The 14,848-nt window shown below is 50.2% G+C and overlaps 1 protein-coding gene across 1 annotated transcript in view; it reads left to right on the forward strand.

Moving 5' to 3' along the window:
• The first annotated feature begins 2,125 nt into the window (after window positions 1–2,125).
• Ubr3 (Ubr3 ubiquitin ligase) overlaps window positions 2,126–14,848 on the forward strand; it is a 53,715-nt gene continuing 40,992 nt past the window's right edge. The window contains exon 1 of the mRNA XM_037219603.1: window positions 2,126–2,282. The gene's annotated coding sequence lies outside the window, so the exon portion shown is untranslated. The remainder of the gene's footprint in view (window positions 2,283–14,848) is intronic.

Here is a 14,848-nt window from a genome sequence, read left to right on the forward strand (position 1 = left end):
AGGGAGAGTCGGAGCCACTTGCCGTGATCTTTTTTCTCGAAAATCTGACGCAATACTTACATTATGAAAACTTTTCAATATACGCCGAAAGCACCCGCCAAAACATGAGGGCAATGCGACGGTGCGTTCCCCCAGTTCCAGTACCTGAGGGCGTCTCTACCAGGGACTTTGTATCCGCACTCCGCGCCTGTTACGTGCATGACAAAAGGAATGAGCCTGCTGTCTTTATTGTATTCCATGATGCAACAGAAGTGCACCGTGCATCCTTGCCTTTGAAAACCCTCTTGCACAGCATGGCGCATACCAAAAAGAAACGTCTGGAGCTGCCTGTATTACCGATTTTTCGTTGAAATTTCGGCACAAATAATCCGGTTGTGGAGTGGAGGGGATGAACTTGTCCATCCCGCAAAAAAATGTAGTGGACTGAACAACAGAATAACAAAGTGGCTCTCAGCTTCTACAGTGTCAAACCAATCACGTCTTGCTTTTACGCGACGCCACTTACCAGCGTAAAGCAGGTAAATGGCGTCGCGGCGTTGCATCTGACTGATCGCTATAGAAACGCTCTTAAAAAATAGACACGTGTGTTTTAGCGTCTATTAGTGGTCTTGACCGGCTACTTTTGGTCGCGTTCGGTCACCCGATGCCCGGAGATAGCTATCCGAAATCGTGAACTTTGTGCCGGAAAAGCTTTCGTCACCGTCAACACGGAAGATTTCCACAGATCACAGATTCTACGTCCCACTGGAGACATCATGATCATTTGCAGAGCGTGGTTGAGACGGACAGTCTTTTCACAGTGCATAAGGCCGATTGTTGGCTTCGGTGAGACTATTTATGACAAATGCGAGACGAAGCTGGGGACAGTTTCCGCCAAGGATAAACGGAAATGGAAAATATTCGTGGGCAACGTAAACGCACAACGCTTGGACACGATATCAATAAACGACGTCTCGTGGTTATTTGTGCACGTAAAGTGTCAACAAGCGCCGACAGGTGCCACTGTACGGTTGAGGCTTGGCGTGCTTCTACGTCGTAGTGTCCATGCCTATGGCATGTGTCAGGACAATAAATCGGCGCCCCAGAAGATTCCAAATTTTGCGTGCAGCTTGTGGGTTAACCTATCTTTGTTTTCCATTAGAGGATTTTTTGTGTCCTGAGCACTTCCTAGAAGCCTGATGAACTGAGAGAACAGATCTGCATGCACAAATGCATCCTTTGGGGTTATTTGCATATTACGGGATGACACATAATTGTCCATGTCTGGGTTTGTGTGCATTTGGAAACGCATGGTTAGGTTAGGAAATTCTGGTTTCGAGTTTCCAGAAATCTTGTGATCAAGCGTAGGTATACTTTGACTTTTCAAGCGACACGCGACGCGTGGACCGCCTTTCATGGTCTGCCAGTGTCTTTGCTGGTAAAGTTATGCTTTGCTGAATTCTACAATAACTAAATGAGCTCCCAGGGCCATGCCATAATCGGGGTTCGTAACCGGGCCTCCCGCAAGAGGGTCCAAGATTTTAAACACTAAATCATCGCATCTTGCTCCAGTGTCAATGCAACTTCTCCCAAATTCGGAGATTGTTATCGATTTATGGTGACTTTTCAGCTCCTGCACACAAGGCCAACGCTAAATCTTTAGAAAGTTGATGACTGAGACTCAGCCCCTCCAGCGCCCCTGTATCATCTTGTAAGCGCGTTACGACACGCGAGAAGATACAAAATGACTTAAAATGTAAATATAAAATATAGATCAGATTACGTGCACAAGAATTTAATTACATGGCTGAAGAACGAAATTCAAGCAGGCAGTCATTGCAACGTATACTGAACTTACCACGCTCAGTTTTTGGAACTATTAGAACACTCCTTCCTTATTATGCAATATGCCAGTCACTCTCACGCTAAACGGGGTACGCTATATGCTAGCCGCATGTTATTTCTAACCATAAGAAGACGTTCGTGAACCTGCCATGTGGTTTTGAAAATATTGAATTTTACCAAAAATAAAAATTCATATATAAAATTCCGAAAGGGTCACAGAAATCTCTTTAATATGAGCTGTGCTCTTTCACATTTGCTCTATTGTCGTCCATAGTTTATCATCACTACAGTCAGACGGGTGAATGTACTCTCTGTGGGTATGCGACGGTGAGCCTCGGGAAGGTGTTGCTTGCATTTTATCGCTGAAGGCATTTTTCACCATTGTATGCTCGGGCTAGCGTGAGCAAAAATGCGAATTACATAATAAGATCGTCTCATCTGTGTGGATTCCCTCCCAGGTAAGTTGGCTGACCCAGCTTGGGATGTGGCGTCAATTACGACGCAGTTCCATCGTTCTGGCTTGTCGAAAAATGCTGGTGTTTACTGGGACGACTTGCGGCCTGCTCTGGAGCAGTCCAGCCACTATAATTTGTACTTCAACGTCTGGTTGAAGTTACTTTCAGCTTGATGTTCTGTGGCGTACTGGTTTGCTCTCTATTTTGGTTGGTTGTTGAATTTTGATCCCAATTAGGGGGGGGGGGGGTGCATGGGAGGTGGGTGGGTGTGTTGTAGGGTTTTAATGCAATACATGTGAATAGAACCCTGCAGTGTGCTGAAAAAAACCTTTTATCTTGCTTCTACATGTCTTAACTATATTTTAGGTTCCACCCTTTAAATTATCATGCTTGTTGGATGGGCAGAAAAGCATGCTGGACCTTTCATTGTACAGCCCACTACATGTTTCGACTGCAGTGGCAGAAAGTGGGGCATACTCAATAACAGTCCCTAAAATTTTGATTGCCTCATTTAACATATTGAGATGATTTTCTTTCAAATCTCTTGTCTTCACTCAAACACAATACTGTTACTTGTGGATTGTGCTAAAGTGAACCTATTAGAAGCATTTATTGTGAACCTTTGAAATGAGTAGATTTCTGACATCAGATTTATTATCAAGTGCTGATTGTTGTTTCAGCTCTGGCTGCCAGCCAGCATTTCAAAATCCTCCAGCAGTGCATGTTGGTTGTAAATATCAATGCATGTGATGAAAGTTCTGGCTGTGTGGTGGCCTCCACAGACTATTTTTTGGTGGTAATCTGTTGGCATCTGACCCATACCCAGACATCTGATTGACCTGGTTTGTTGATAAAGCCTCAGGCACCAAGGTGCCAGATTAGCCACTGGTTCAATGCTGATTGGTTGATTTTGTGCAAGGGAAAGGGCAACAGATAGTGAACCCCAACCTGGGAGTGCAATAGCATGAAAAATATTGGTACATTTGCTACTCAGGTGGCTGAATATTGGAGCATTTGCCATCTTATTGTGATATTGCAGATCAATCAAAGAATTTTCAAAAGTTTAATGTACCACAATGCTTAGGATGGTCTGTCATGCCCTCTGACATTATCTGACCTTTAGTGAGGTCATCATTAATGGCAGTAGATTGCATTAAGTGTTAGGTGTTAAAATGCTTGCATAACTATTGGCAGGTAAAACTTAGTGGTTTGGCACAGTTATCATGCAAGGTGTTATGTGAGAGGACTAAATGTGATAAAAAAACAAAGCTTGTATAATACAGATCAGTCACAGAGCACAAGCACCATAAATATAACTAGTATGTGGCAAATAATCATGGTGTTAAGAATGGCAGGCAAGAATATGGTTTGTATCAGTAAGATAATGTATGCTTCATTATAATCAGTATTGAATTCTTGTTTGAATAATGTTGTCAGGTACTTTTAGATCTTGTCTTAACATTTGTATTGTTTATATGCTGTAATTATTGCCTCTATCAAGCACAGTACCAAAAGTTGCATCACTAATGGATTGGATAGGGGAATGTGCTACCACATGACATCTCAGATCAGTTACACACAGACATTGAGTATTTTGTTTCATCTTGTGTGTGGTTATGCATGGAACTAGATCATGTGGTAAATGTACAAAAAGTTTTGAAAAAAGCATAATGTTGTTGATGTAACTGTTTAGGAACATCCAGAATATGAACAAATGTCAAATGAATGAATGGATGTTGTGGATTAGAAAGAAATGAATTGAAGATGCAACTATTGTGAGTGGATTTTCATCATGCTAGGCATATGCCAATGTTGTTGATGATGTAACATATTTTTACTGTAAGCTTGTGTTTGAAATAAGCACCTGATCAAATATGATAATTTTATGTGCTGATTAAAAGTTCTGTGGTCCTAAAATGGAATGCCCATGTGCTTGTTGCCTACTATTACCTTGCAATCACACTCTCATACAGACTTCAGTGCCATGCAATGTGTGAGTGTTCTTTTATTTTATTAAGCAGGTATAATACATTTCCAACCAGATAAACTGATTTGGAGTACTGGATATGTGCAGCAAAGCTTTAACCAATAAAGGTAGAATACACCCATCTTTATGTTTAATAATGATTTGTTACAGCAACTCAAACTTATTCAATCATCTTTTGATCCCTTATGCAATGACAGGTACATTAATCATGTGTTTAATGTATCTGTATATCCTTCAATCATGTAATTTGTGAACAAATATGCATAGTAAATCTGTATATTATTTGCAACATCATTGGGTGTCATGTACCAATATTGTCTTGTCCTTGGCAGTCTGCTATCCAGGTATGCTGCTCTTTAACTGCACCCATACTAATTTCAGCCATGCTCTTGACCCTTGCATTCAGATTAATGATGAATCACAAGGTTTTGTAGTATTTTTAGTGCCTGCCAGTGGGAGCTGTCATGAAGCTTATTTGCTTCTGATATCTTTTTGGGTGTGTTTTTGGCTCTGTTTAGTCTATGAAGTATGTTCAGGAAGTTGCACATTTCTCATCAGCATTCTGAGTCAGCAGCATTCCACATAATCCACTGCAGATTATTAGAGTTGGTATGGCTGCTCAGGGAGTGAGAAGAAAGCTTTTTGATACATTGTATAAAATAGGCCAATTGTGATGATGGGACAGAAGAACTGGGAATTGGAGAGGCATCCATTTGGACTATGACAAGTAAATATTTGCCAGTAGAGAATATATAACTGTGTCCTTGTTTGGCAGTTCACAACAGTTCTTGTGTATCCAGATCCCCACCAGATCATAGCAGGCTTCTTAGCTGAAGATTATTTAAGACATTGCTTAAATTGCATGTACAGTTGAACACCCACACATATCTTGTCAGACAAGTTTACTTGAAACATTACACACAGATGGCTAAACATCGAGTTGAAAATAAATTCTATGTTCTCCCAAAAAATATGATTTATTTATGTTTCTGCATGAAGCAACCTGCAATTTATGAAGCCAAGCATATCATGACCAAATAATGTTCAAGGCCCATAAACAGTCACTTTGCCACCCACTCCCCACGACGACCACAATCCACGTCTCCAACCTTTCTTCCATTCCATAAAGGGCAGCATGAGCCCACTTTGGACAAATTCACGAGGGGCCTGTGCCGCGGGGTTTCACTGTGCGTGTGGGAAGCCGGGGCTCGACTCACCGCGGTAGCCGCCCTGCCTGCCGGGCGTGGGAGGCCGGCGGTGCCATTTAGGCTCAGCTGCTGAGCACTTCGTAAAGCCGCTAATACAACGACAACGACACGACACCTGCGCAAGCGCAACCGTGCACAGCATCCTTTATCTCTGCGACCCCCCCCCCCCCCCCCCCGAGCCCCGACAACGACACGACACCTGCGCAAGCGCAACCGTGCACAGCATCCTTTATCTCTGCGACCCCCCCCCCCCCCCCGAGCCCCCCCCCCCCCCTCACCAAGAACTGCCAATCACACACGGTTCTCCAGTCTGAAGAGCAAAAAAAAAAAAAAGTTGGGTCGGGCCAGATGGGGCAAATAGAGCGGATGGTTGGCCTCATCAATCCCTCATCTTGCCTGGCAGACGAAAGGTTTTTTAAAGCGTACGGCTCGGTGTCGTTATAGTGCAGGACAAGTACCTTACTTCGCTTCTCGATTCGTCCGCTGGAAATGCTGCCGTCGGGGAGTGACGTGGCGGAAGGAGTTGATGATGTGGTCTTGTCCTGAGACATTCTGCATCGACGATGCCCTGCGCATTGAAAATCACCGCGCACCTCACGCGTGGCTGTCAAACTTCATTGACGCATTTTTCGTCTTCCATCGTTTGCTCTCTCTCCCTCTCCTGTCAGATTATCAATCTCATCCACATGCCATCGAGGGCGGCGACTGGGTTCAATCAACTGTTTCCTCTTTGTTGCGTAATAAGTACGTAGAACGCTCGTTGCGGCCTTCACGTGCGTCGTTCGCTCCGCATGAGATACACAGGCGCAGCACACCTTTGTGGAACCGAGTTCTTGCACTATGCGCCGGGCTGTCTTTTCCCCTATATATATATATATATATATATATATATATATATATATATATATATATATGTATGCTGTGTCTGCGATGCTCGCCAGGTTTGGGAGGCGATCTTCCTAGATAGCGCTCTCCACCGGCTTCGACACGACCAACGTGCCCGCGAGGTAGGGAACGTTGTTGCGCGACTTGTTCGCCAACGGCTTTACCGCCTTGGCTGAACCGACGAAAGCAGCGGCAGACCTTTTGAAGTTACCCTGCGTCCTCATTTCCCGGAGAAAGCGTTGAACCTCTAGTCGTTCTTTCAGCAGGAGTGTGCGCTTTGATGGCGTCATGGAGTTGTCAAAGTTGCTCTTGGACGCGGGCGTCCGTCTCATCTTCAGCTATCCGACATGCATTATTACCGACAACACGTAGATGTAAGAATGGAATACAGACCGAAGCGTTTGAGGCGTAGCCACTTTGTTGATGCTTTGGGAAAGATAACGTTCTAGCTGTCAAAATGGATCTTGAAATGTATCACAGTGTGAACTTACTGCATTCAATATCGTTAAAAACCGTGCAGACGAACATACACAGGTGTTTGGCGTCATGCCGTTCCCTGTTGATAAGCGTGCTACCTCGATGGGCACAAGTGGCTCTTGTTGCATATGCCATCTGTATGAATCATACCCACTTTTTTGGTCGTACTTTATTCCGTAAACTGTGGGTTGAAGTCCTATGAAACAAAAGTACGTATGTATGTCTCGGAAAAAGGAAATTTAAGAAATGATGATTGCTCCAAGTAGTATTAGTTTAATGTGATCCAAACAGGTCTAATTGGATAAGTCTGCCTATACTCCCGCCACCTTTCGGGTCATGCCAGTGAGATGAATAGTTCCTGTCAACCCAACGAACATATAGAAGACCTGCCGGCTATTGCATCGATCTTTATATCTTCATGCATCATATCTCTGGGAATGATAAGTCATTGGATTTGTCAGTTGCGGGAGCAGGAGAAAAGTGTGGCAGATACCCAATTTTTGCAGGCAAGTGGACAGAAGGCGGTTTTCTGCATGATGTTAAAAAGTTAAAATGGATGTTGTCTTTTCTCTTGAATACTGTCACATTCATATGCATTTGGAAAGTTTGAAATGATGTTGTCTTTTCTCTTGGATACTGTCACGTTCATATGCGTTTGAAAAGTTAAAATGAATGTTGTCTGCTCTCTTGGATACGGCCACATTCATATGCTGTTATTAGACACGTGGCTGCACATTACTGCGGGTGTGCTCATCACATGGTGTTACTCAAAATGTTGAAAAGCTGAAAAGACCGTCTTTCGGTGTGTTGTTGAAAACCTAAACAAAAAACTAGCTTCCTGAATGCGTTCTACCACTTGCATGTCCTATCCATAGCTGCTCGTTATGGCGATGTACGTAATGTATAATATTTTGCATACAGTTGACGGTCTATTAACAAGTGCTCGAGTGGGGGTCACTTTGGCTCCCGAAGGTTTGCCAGAATAATTTTCTAAGGATGTGGCGTAGCCGCGTCAAACTTCGTATGACTAGGAAATTGAATAGCGGATCTTTCGGTATACAAATTATATATATATATATATATATATATATATATATATATATATATATATATATATATTGTAAGGTGCTGAACTAAGGCAGTTCAAAGTCAGACCGCGGCGAAGGCAATTTCTAGGGAATCGTTCAATCCGATGAGACAACAGGGTTTTAAACGAAGTCAGACATTCGTGAGATATATTTTTGTAGACTATTAAGCAATCGGATTTAGGACTACGACAAATTACACTGGCTTTGGATCAGGTAGGAAGGTCGTACCGAAGTCAAAACCAACTGCCTTTTCACTGCAGAGCTTGCTTTATGCGGGAGTTTCTGATGGTCATTTTGAATTTGTTGATAACAGGGACTGCAACAGACATCTTTTATGACCTCGTAAAAGTCAGAGTAGGGTACTGACCTAAAATTACCCAAATCAACATTTTTTTTTCCAGGAACGTCCACCTAGCGTAATAATTGATGCTGATTCGAAGTTAAAAATCTAAAGGATCTCAGGTTTTTTGGTCACCATGACCTCAAGATCAACTAAGATCACTGGCCTTAAATGGACACCACTGATCTTTGGTTAGAACAGGTATCTAGGTTCAAGGCGATGGCATTAGGTTTGGAAACACTTTGGACAACGTTCTGAAGTTTTACCTTACTTTATGTTATTTGACACGAAGGTCATGACCTTGGAACCTCCAATTTTTACAAGTGAGTTCGCAGTACAGGCCAGTCCACCCTTTTTGTGCCCCTATCCCTCCTATTAGATCTCGGGGGTTTGATTCACACCCCTCCTCACCCTAGCGTATGGTGCTTAACCGGCCACCCGGATGCGTGCTAAGTGAACACCGCTTCATATTTGTTTTGGATCCAGTGGGTTTGCTAGTTGTACTATTTTGTTCTAACTTTTAGTCAACGTTTTGAACGAATGGATTTTTGGGATCAGTGCTCATGCTAAGCAGTGCCTGTTGTTTGAGCCCTGGCCCCTTCTATTCGATAATGCAATTCTAAGTCAAGGGCATAAGTTGGTGGCGAGCGTTTGACGTGCCGCAATGTTCGGCACAGTCCATCCTGTCATCTGACGTCACCTGACCTTTAGCGCGGTCGCTGCCACCGGCCATGGTTGCCAAGGGCATGTAGTGAGCGTCTGAAGCGACTCGAAACCAATCCGCCACGGGTGGCTGGATCGGAAGGCCGGCGCTTTAACCAACCGACCTATCGCGGTGGACTATGTTTATGAGGTTGTTCCATGCGGCTCACATTCTTTGCACGTAGCGTTGCCGCAGTTAAAGTTGTGTGGGACTATTAGCTTGGGGGACATTCAATTACAGATGTTTCAAAACCCTTTCACGCTAGGTGCTTTGTTTGTTTGGTGTTGGCGTGTGAAACGAAATAGTTACCACCTTTATTAACTACTGTTTCGCATGCACTGCGTGCATTCCAAAGGTGACTTGCAACTAGTTAGCGCTTGGTCTATTGGTGCTTCAGCGATTACTGACCATGTGTGCAATGCAGCAAGCTGCAAACGGAAGCGTAGTGTAAGCTGTATGGTGCTTGTGCCTCGTGGCATTTGCCCACGAACTGTCTCGCGTTAAGGACAAGCCAAGAATGTGCCCATCTTTTGTTTTCTCCAACTCCAGGCTACATCCAGCTTGGATGGAATGAAAAGGATGGAGGTTATGCTTGATATGAGCACCGAAGCCTTATAACCCTAGTTTTTCGGTATGATGAATTGGGGATGCCTTTTCTAACAGTGAGCGAAATTCATGCACCAGGAGATAACTCGTTAAACAAAACCATCGAACACGCATTGGCTATATCGACAAAACCCGACACTTCAAGCCGCGAGGAGCGCGGCTGGAAATCTCGAGTTTTGTCGATATCGCCGATTCCTGTTGGATAATGTCGTGTAGCCGCCGCGCCAGTGGTGTGGTGGTTAAACCGCGCACAAGGAAAACCATAGGTATGGGGTTCGATTCCCCGCGATGGCCGCCCTTCTTGCCAGAAAAAGCCAAACTTAAAAAACACGATCAGATTTATAAAAGCGTCATGTATGGGCTTGACCGATGGCTTGCGAATAGCAGTGCACATTACCATACAGCTCTCGATCGCCGTTTTGGTGTTCTCCGATGCGTTAACACACTCAGTCCGTTTGTCTTTGCCGTATGAAAGACGGGACCATCATTGACTGCTCTTCGACGTCGTGGCAGATTTGTAAGTGGTGGGATTTGATTTGATTTCTTGCTAATGTTCTCCTCGCCGGGCGGCAATATCCGTGAGCCCAACTCGTCCCAGCAGGGTTCACGGTAAGCGCGGTCCGTGGAGGACGCGAGCCGCGGCGCATCGCGAACAGCCATCAGCCGTGACCTGGAGCTCAGTCTTAGCGTCCCGTGCCCGTTTGTGGGCATGGTGAGCTCGCGGCGTCCCGTGTCGCTACTTAGAATGATATCGAACGATCGCGCTTTCGGAAATGACAGCCGCGCTTGAAGAAGTGCCTGGCAGCGGGATGTCTTCCCGACACCCACGACCGCAACGGTGTTCGAGGCGGTTTTGGGCAGCTTTGCTGCGGGCCCGTGCTGGGTTCACTGTCGCGCTGCCCTCCGCTGCGCGCACTGCCGTGCTCTATTGCAGCGGTGTGCGAAAAGTGGGCGATAGGCCGGGCAGGACTGGCGTGGGCTGCTGTGGCAAAGGTCAGTGTGCGGATGGCAGTCGCGGTCTCACTTCCACGGCAGACGAACGGAGACCACGAGACTGCCCAGTTCTGCTTTCGTGTCGCGACTCTGTGCCTTAGGCTATGCTGGTGAAGCGCAATAGTTAATGGAAACCCTTCGCAACATGTGACAGCGTCACAAATACGGTCATGCAGAATCAGTTTTCACCGAGCTGTTGGCTTGTTAGACTGTGAGCTGTGGGCCGCACCGGCTGACGGCACCCACTTCCCATGTACATGGGGGCTACTGTTGCCATGACGGTTATTTGACTTGGCGGTCGACCGAGCGAGCGGCCGCGCCGATCTCACAGCCAATCTGGCCTGGCGTGATCACCGCCAATGCAGACGGGTGTGCTGCCTACGGCTGCACGCGGCAGTCCCGCACCCGTCTGAGGGCTGCAGGCCCACGGATGTGCCTCCCGTGGATCGGGTGGATGTCCCATGCCGCTGTGCGGTCGGCTGGGATATCTCGCTCCCGCCGCAGTCTCAGTCGCGTGAGGGACCTGCGGGGCGGCTGGTTTTCGCGGCAGCCCGGTTCGTCTGACCGGCGGCCGGGCAATTCGCTCCCGCCACGGTCCGAAGCCTCGGATGCATCGACCGGGCGACCCGACCCCGCAACGGCCCGACACGATGGACAGGGCCCAAACACCGATACATGATGCGTCGCACGTCCGACGTGCAATCAGAGGAGTCCCATTCTGCTGATCGTGAGGTCTATGATGTGCCATCTGGAGAGCTCGTTCCTGCAGAGTCTGATACCCATTATGGTCTGAGCTCGAGGGCCCGCGTCTGTCGCAGCCGGATGTGTCGGGTGGATCAGCTGCGGAGTTCGGTATGCCAGCTGGGAGGGGACGCGTGCCGCGCTGTACCGCGGCCTTCTTCCGCTGCCACCAGTCGCGGCTGGTTCCCCATTACCAAACGCGTCGACAAGTTGCGGTCTGTGATGTCACGGGCGAGTGCGTCACAGCAGTTTCTACGTCTTACAGTGCAGTCGCTTGTGTGAGATGCAGCCACTTGACGGCTACGTCTCACGCAGTACAGCCCTTACAGTACAGTCGCTTGTGTGACGTCAGGTTGTAACCTCAGTGAGATGCTCGGTCAGTGAAGAACCGAGCCCAGGCGGGCTCTCGGACACTGGTCGACCTCACAGCGGTGTAAGGGGGAATTTCCAGCCTCTCGTTGCGGGGTGCCTGTATCCTCGGAAGGAATCGGGTTACACTATAAGGGCTATCATGGTCAGCTTGTGTGTTTGCCATCCCCGTCCTGGTTCGCGGTCAAACGTTGTGCAAATCGCCATGAATGTATTGAGCAGGGACTGGGCGACATTGCATAAGTGGCGCTGTAGCCGACTGGCAGGGCCCATTTTTAGGCTACACGGCATCTATGCTTGCATCAGGCACCGTTACTTATTCACGGCGTCAGTATGAATCGTACGTTTTATCTGGTCCCGCTTTATATGCATCACAAGCTCGAGTTGTATATGACAATGGTCGGCTATCACTCATTGCTGCGTCCTTGTGATGTTCAGACGCGTCCGCTAAGCCATGGCACATTGGTTTTACCCAGGGGCGCGGAGGTATCGTACTCACGCGCCTGCCCGGTGCTCGGGGACCGAGCTCAATTTGGCCTGTGATCGGGGCGCGCGCGGGCTCCGAGTGATTCATTGGATTGTCGTCGGCAAGTGACACTCGATTTTTGCCCGATTCGCCGCGGATTTGCCGCTGGACACGTGGGTCATCGACGCTCGGTTAGCGAAAACGGCCGGCCGGGAGGGCAGCGGAGGCATTCTGGCGCTAACGAGCCATGACATGGCTCGTTAAATGCGACAGTGTGACTGGCGCAGTTGGTGTGCAGTCGCGTCGAGCTGCGAGCTCTGACCGAACCGTGCGGACCGGTCCGCGCGGGGATCCGGGCTGCTGCCCTCGACACGGGCTCGTCTGTCGGACAGGCATCGATGCGGCCCGTGCCGTGACGACAGGCGCCGTCTGACCACGTGCTGAAGCGGCGCCGGATGTTCTCGGCGTTGGCAGCCGACGCGCTGCTCTGTCCTTGTGGTGGCGTGGTCCGACAGGCACTAACACGGTAATGCGGCGGCAAATGCGCCCGATGGATGGCGTCCCGGTCTGGCTGACGCCACACGCGCTCTCCCCGAGTCCGGCTCTGGCTCGGTCTCGGCGGCGTCCGGCTCCCGCGCGAGCTCCGGCGCGAGCTCCGGCTTGGGCCGGCCGTCTTCGCTGTGGACGGGACGCGCCGTCCGGCGCCCGGCTGGCGGAGCCGGGCCGGGGCTGCACGAGGCGCCGCGGCCGCAGACGTGCCCGGCAGCGGTCGTGTGGCCTCCGGAGGATGCCGACACGGACGAGCGGCCGCCGCTGAATACCGGCGCTGACGGCCCGGCCCTTGTTTCCACGCGGCGGGCGAGCCCCCCCCTTCCCCCGCCCTCCCCTTGACCGGATCTGACGGCTGACCAGACAAGGTCAAGCGTTGCAAAAACGCGTATTGGTTTTGAACGTCCGAACATATTCATTCCCCCGATTTCCTTCATTGTTCAGCGCTCCTGTCGATGTAACATACGACACGTTGCCAAGCTGAAAACTGCTGTTACCACACATGACAGTCGTCGACTGTTGATAATTGGCAATGAGTGTCCGCGATGAAATGGCACAGCGAGCAAGTACTTTGAAGTCAAGCCTTTTGTCTCTCCGATCCGGGAGCCCGCACCAAAAATACAACGCCTGGCTCTGCTTGTTCGCTCCGGCCATGGCAACGTCGCAGTCCTTCCCGGGAAGGCTTTGATCGCGTTGACGTCGGGTGCGAATACTTCCCTGAAGAGTTCCGCTGTTGAATTGGTGGGTTTGCACCACTGACGGGAAATATGGGCACACAAACGTGCGCTTTCCCATTAGATGTAGCCGCCAGCTGTGGGAGATTCCGTGGTGTCACTTTTCGTCTGAGCCTGTCGTTAGAAACGGCTGGAACTGTTGCCTGGCACGGCGAAATGATCAGAAACCACAAGGCGCCTGTCACAGGGGACAGCTTAAGAATGAACTGAGCCGAAGCCATCTATTTTCGCGAACGTTGCTACAGCTTCAGCGAATGCCGGCCATAGCGCGCGGTGCGGTGGAGCGTGCGGCGCGAACGTCGCAGCCCGCGACGCCAGCCGGCCGCGCCGGCTGGGCGTGCCGCGGAGGACGGCGTGTCAGCCGGGGCCGCACCGGGCCGGCAAGGTCAGGCGCGGGCCCTGGGCCGCTCCCACGCGGTCGGCTGGCGCCGGGCTGGGGGCCAGCACACTTGCGAGAAGTGCGTTAATCGGCGCGTCTGGCGGCGAGCGCGCGCACCGGCTGACGAGCGGCCGCGCGCCGCTGCGACGTCGGACGGGTGACGGCCAACGGGCGCGCGACCTTGGCGCGCGCTTCCTGGCGGGGGCGGCCGGGCCGAGCGGGCTGGCCGGCCGGGTGGCGCGCGACGTCCGCTGACAGGTGACCACCCCGTCGTGCGGGCTGACGGCTGTGCCGGCCGCTCGGCGTGCCGTTCGTGCGGGGGCGTTGTGTAACGCGGCGGGCTCCAGCGGCCAGTGCGACGCCGCCGACGCCGGCGGGTCCGCCTCGCCTGGACGCCGACTGAAGCCGGCGGGCCGGACCCAGCTGAGCTGACTGGGCCCGGTGCCGTCCGGCGGCGGCGCCGCTCGGGCGGCCCGGTTCTCGGGGCGCCGGCCGCGCTGGCGACGCGCGCCCTGTCGCCGCTGACCTTGGACCGTGTCGGCTGTTTCGGGCCAGCTGACCGGGGCCGACGACCCGGCCGTGGGCTGCCAGCTCGACTCGGCTGACGTCGTGCCCGGCCCGCGGTGCCGCCGACGCCCCCCGCTCTCTGGCGTTGGGAGGTGGGAGACCGGCCGCATCGGGCGCCGACCGGCTGTCGGCGGTGCTGACGCAGAGGTCCCGGCTAGCCCCCATGCTGGGCGCCGCCGTCAGACTGAAGGCCAAACGTGTCCGATGAGCCCCGACCGTGGGATGAAGTCTGTGCTCGATGTCAGACCGCAGTAGCCCGGCATGATCGCTACTGTAGATCGTTTTTGTCTGATTAAGTTAGGTCCAGTCCGTCGTCCATTTTCCTTCCCGTGTGCCCATTTTTTGGTCGGGGTTTAATTGGAGCATTTTGTTTTGGTGCCTGCACAAGGCCCTGAAAGTCAAACATGCATTCTCAACAGTCTTCTGCATGCTCTTTCCGAACAGTATCAGTGTTTGAGCTTGCTTTTCGAATCGTTG

Source organism: Pollicipes pollicipes, unplaced genomic scaffold, assembly GCF_011947565.3.
Source record: "Pollicipes pollicipes isolate AB1234 unplaced genomic scaffold, Ppol_2.1 Scaffold_4295;HRSCAF=5057_pilon_pilon_pilon, whole genome shotgun sequence".
NCBI lineage: Eukaryota > Metazoa > Arthropoda > Thecostraca > Pollicipedomorpha > Pollicipedidae > Pollicipes > Pollicipes pollicipes.